Genomic DNA, 5391 nt, shown 5'->3' with positions numbered 1-5391 from the left:
TTTACAACATTAGGATGATGAAACTGACCCATAATGGCTGCCTCTTGTAGAAACTTTACTCTCTCATCCTCTGAAGTGTTATCATTAAGTGTTTTAATAGCAACAGACACTGATCCAGCAGTAGGTGTAGTCCATACTCCTTTATTAACTGTACCAAACTGTCCTGATCCTAAATAATCTGTTACTCTATTGGAGTGAGAATGTGTACATATTTATGAAGCCATACATGCTATTGTTGACATTATGTCTTCCTGTTACTGTCCTTATGCATTCTCCCTTTCTCTTTCTCTCTCTCTTACTTTATTTGGTGTCTTATAATTTCTCTGTATTTCCTATCAGATAATTGTTGGTATATACCATCAGTATAACTATCAGGTACCCAGTATTTAGTATCTTCTATAAAGAATCCATTACCACCAGTATGATCAAGTCTTGAATATGCAGAGGAGTACTAAAAATATAATATTGTGTGTTTTACTATTCTGTATGCGTCATTTGTATATACACTACACTATATATTGTGTTTTGTACCTGCTCATTCATCAATGAGGAATAAATATCTTGTTGCTGCATTCCTCCACCCAAACGGTCATTCTAAATTTCAGTCATCATTATATCATGCATCATTACAATTAACATACTGCTGTGGGAACGTAGAGTGCTTCTGCTAATAAATTGTAAGTTTCATTTTCGATTTGACAAATAGTCTAAAAACATAGTGATTAACAAACTGATTTAGTTACAACATGGCATACGGCATAGATTATATATACCCACTCATATTATGTTATGATAATGTTGCTGGGTTATAGTTTAATGTTTATCATTATTATTTACTTCATTTTGTTTTTTCATAGTTATAGCTATTGTTATTTCATTTCAAAAATGAAAAGTAGTAAATTCTCCATTTTTATAATTTTTTTCTGATGCATATACATGTACTTATGTTGCACAGAGAGTTTGAGCCAATTCCCATCAAATTTGGATTTTTCACGAATATTTAAAGTTGCTAAAGAATCAGGCAAAAGTTCCTGTACTATAGTACAGGGATTTTGGCCGAATTCTGTCAAAAATGAAAAGTAGTGAATTCTCCACTTTTATAATTCTTTCTGATGCATATACATGTACTTATGTTGCACAGAAAGTTTGAGCCAATTCCCATCAAATTTGGATTTTTAATGAATTTTTAATGCTATTTAGCTCACTTACATGTACATGTAGCATGCTTTATGGGAAACCATACAGTACATACAGTACAGTATATACATTAATGTACAGTGTATATTGATGTACAGTGTGAGTGCATACATGTACATTAATGAACATACTTTGTGCTATTATGTACATTGATTCACTGGAATTAAATGTAAAAGACTAAATGACAAAGAATACTCTAGTATCAAAGATACATGACATACAGTGTAGTAAATGTACATGTAGGTATTTCAAATTTCTTAGTTCTTTATAGGCTACATAGAATTTTCAAAATCAAACCGTTTAAGTTTGCCTCAACCACTAAAAACTCAAAATTAATTGGAATTAGCTCACTACTTTCTATGCAATAGATAGCGTAAGTAAAATAAAAAAATCTGTCCTCCCATTAGTGATATAATTCTTGTATTATCTATAAGTAGGATAGTATAGCCAAATTTTGAAGATTCTGAAAATCCAAAAAATCCAATTTTGACTGGAATCATCTGAAACGTGTAACTAACGTACATGTAACACAAATGTACATGTACGTGCGTCATAAAACGCAATAGAACTCTTTTATGGTCACTCATTCAATTTTAAAGCAACCTTAAAAATCATAAAAATTAAAATTTGATTAGAACAAGCTCAAAATTAATATTACAGAACATGTCTAAAATTGAGAAAATTAAATATAATAAAAGATAATTCTATCAGAGCCACATGCATTATAGCTCAATCATAAATAATTTTTATTAATACTATTATTATGAAATATTAACCCATCTCTGGCATGGCACAATCAGACCATAAAAATACTAATAAATTAAAATACATGACAATAATAAAGCCACAGTAGATAAAAGTACATGTAAATCAATCCTTTGCTTACTTCACACAACTTCAATTATGAATCATCATACTCCAGTGCAGACATGGGGTCAAGCACTAGGAAATGTGCTTAAACACAAACACAAGCACTTAAATGTGTTAGAAGTACCAGCACAAGCACAATCCCTAGCTTTAACATAAGTGCTTAAGTACAAGAACAAGCATTTTTCAGAGTGCTTAATTACATTAATAAGTACTAGATATTCAATAAGTGTAAAAATAAAGTAAAATTACAATTATAGTTTATTTACTATTGCATCTAATAAACACTAACTCTGTGAATTGTTCATAATAAATGGAAACAGCAGAGAGCTTTGGAGTGATACCACTAATGATGATGCCATTACCATTCTTCAAGCTAACACACCATCACACAATGTGCTACTAAACTTGTATACTACATGTACATGTACATGTAGTGGTACATGTACATGACATTGACATGTGCATGTAGATGTACCATGTAGATGTAGATGTAGATGTAGATGTCCATGTAGTGGTATATGTACATGACATCTACATATAGATGTACATGTACATGTAGATGTACCATGTAGATGTACACTATTTGTGTGTAATTTTTGCTGTGCTTAAAAGCACCTTTGTAAATTTGTAAAAGTAATTAAGTACAAGTACAAAGCACATAGATTATATTGAAAAGGTACTTGTAAGCAGCATTAAGTACTTAGAAAGCTGTTGCTTATTTGTGCTGAAGTACAAGCACCAAGTGCTTGACCCCATGCCTGCTCCAGTGATAGTATAACACAGTCAATCCATTATACACTAACAGAGAAGAGACAATGTTAACCACATCTAAAACGTAATATCTAAATTGTTACAAATAAAAAAGAGATAGTCAATATATTACATACACTGATTCTGATTAAGTATGTGTACATGTAGACGTATTTGGCTTCACTAACCAAGCCTAGTAATTTTCAAAATTAAGCACATTGTAATCAACAAGAGGGTATGGTTTTTGGGCGGCATGTATTAGCTTCTTTCCGCTACATGAAGCATCACCAAACTTGACGCACGAGACTAATCTTGAACATACCATCTTCAGTCAAATCATGGCGTCTAACAATTTTCTATTTCCATGAAAAGTAACTTCATCTTTTTCTCCATATCATCAGCTCAGCTAGAGCCATTTTCTATTATGTGGATAAGTCAAGAACCTAGAACCAAGAACACAGTCATTAAGTCCAGCACGTGACCCAGCCACTGCAGCAACTTAATCTGCGCATGCTCATACCCACGTGGTACCATGCGTGGTACACACCCTCTCAAGTGGAGGATGATTGCATTTTTATGTTTTTCAGGTTATTTCTAACTCCATCAGCATTCATGTCAGTCATGGTTAGTCTATTAATAATAGTCAGTATCTATTATTTATTGTCACAGGATCAAAGGTAGAGGATATATTACTGGAGGATCCTGATAGCACTAGCATTGGTGACTTGAAAATTATTATTCATGAAAAGTTTGGAGTTTCTATTAAAGCACAGAAACTAATATTTAAAGGTCAGTTATTAAAATTAGCACTAAATTATATGAAACTTGTTACTATGTACATTGTAACTTTTGTAGATCAATGATACTTTTACCAGTTCTAAATTTTATTTGGCATGAAATTTTTATCTACAACTACACCGTAAGCATAAAAATTTTTGGCCAGTTGAAATTTTTTGTTTTATTCAGCCAGTCCATGTGAAGACAGAAATTAACCCATTTGTATCTAACACGTGGTGATTACATTTTTACATGTACATAACAAATTTTTAGTTACAAATTTTAATATTACAATTCATGTTTTTGGTTAAAGTTTAATTTATTATTTTAGGTTGAATATGAAGAGGGAGTATTACTCGTTAACTCAAACCTAATCCCATGGCCTTGTCCTGATCTAATCATTCCTCCAAAGGTATGCAGCAATATTTTTTGTGGACAGGGCTTAATGACCACACCTGTATACTTGTAGGTTCAGGAGAGTATTAGTGTTATATTAACTTATGAGTCAGCAAGGATCAACTAGCAGCTTGGGAAGACCCATGATAGTAACAAGGCACATTGTGATTTATAAATTTCTTTGTGTTTATTTTGTTCGCTAATTTTTCTCATAAGTCAAAGTAATCAAATTTTTGATGAAATATCCTGTACTATAGTAAAGGGTAAGTTGTCAAATTTTTTAGCAACTTTAAAATTCATTAAAAATGCAATTTTGATCAAAATGAGCTCAAACTTTCTACACAACATAAAAACATGTATATGCATTAGGGAAAATTATAAAATTGGAGAATTCTCTTCTTTTCAATTTTGGCAAAATTTGACCCACGACCATGTATAGTACAGGGACTTTGGCAAGCAACTGTTTGAAGTCCAATTTTGATTGGTAGTGGATTCAATAATGTTTAAAGTTATTTTAAAAGATGTGTGTATATTGCAATTTTATTTTTAGACATTCCAGGACCAGGACCAAGATGCAAGTTTAACTACCAACAGACAAGAAAGTTGGCAGATAAGGTGAGATATAATGGGTGTGACCTTTCATTACAACACCATGTTTTAGTGGTTGGGAGTGTGAAGATGTGACCTTACTAATAATCTGTGTTTGAACCTCACTGATGACAGTGTATAGTGTGGCAGAAGATATTATGATGGTAAATAGAGGTTATGAATAATGAGTATCATGTACATGTAATTTCTAACTACCACGTGTTGTTCACATGGACCTTACCCAATGTGTATAATCAAGGGGTATGTATTAACCATCCCTTTATTGCTAGAGATCATATGATGTGATTGCACTATTTTGATGATTATTGTAGTCCTTGGATTTGCATCTTAAGTTTCTGTTATAATTCACAACTCAGTAAATCATTGTCTCATAGAATGTTCTCTTGTTTGTTAATTCTCACTTACACACTATACTGTTGGCTATTATGAACTCACTCATCCTTTTTTGTCTATTAGTTACACTTTTACATGAAGTATTTAATGCTTCAGATATAATCTTTACTACAGCATAAGTTTTAGGCATTAAGCAATAGCGCCAGATTTTAATGATGCATATTGATTAATTTAACAATTAATTTTAATCAAAGCAGACAAATATTGTAGCAAATGCAAGTATAGCCACTCTTGTACAAAGGGCACTAATGATAAAGGACACGCTTACATGTACATGTAGTATTGAAGTTTATTAAAGTACGTATACTGAGATATAAATGTAACTAATAATGCACACTTAACAATTATGCATCATTTTAGTTAGTTTTGTATATCAAGTAATGGGCTTCTCAATTCTGC

The 5391-nt window shown here is 31.9% G+C and overlaps 1 protein-coding gene across 5 annotated transcripts in view; it reads right to left on the bottom strand.

The window, feature by feature from the left end:
* Positions 1–3301, bottom strand: part of LOC109582081 (uncharacterized) — a 22614-nt gene extending 19313 nt beyond the window's left edge. Inside the window, exons 1-7 of one of the 5 annotated variants that reach the window (XR_002184894.1) lie at positions 3140–3301; positions 2084–2909; positions 642–707; positions 532–594; positions 380–451; positions 300–332; positions 165–186 (exon numbers count right to left, since the gene is read on the bottom strand). The gene's annotated coding sequence lies outside the window, so the exon portion shown is untranslated. The other 4 variants (XR_002184893.1, XM_019996673.1, XM_019996675.1 and 1 more) reach the window with 4 other exon arrangements.
* Between the last annotated feature and the right edge of the window lie 2090 nt (positions 3302–5391).

This window comes from Amphimedon queenslandica, unplaced genomic scaffold (assembly GCF_000090795.2).
Source record: "Amphimedon queenslandica unplaced genomic scaffold, v1.1 AMPQUscaffold_13402, whole genome shotgun sequence".
Classification (NCBI taxonomy): Eukaryota; Metazoa; Porifera; class Demospongiae; order Haplosclerida; family Niphatidae; genus Amphimedon; species Amphimedon queenslandica.
The sequence above is the reverse complement of the archived record's forward strand: the minus strand, read 5'-3'. Positions and strand labels throughout refer to the sequence as shown.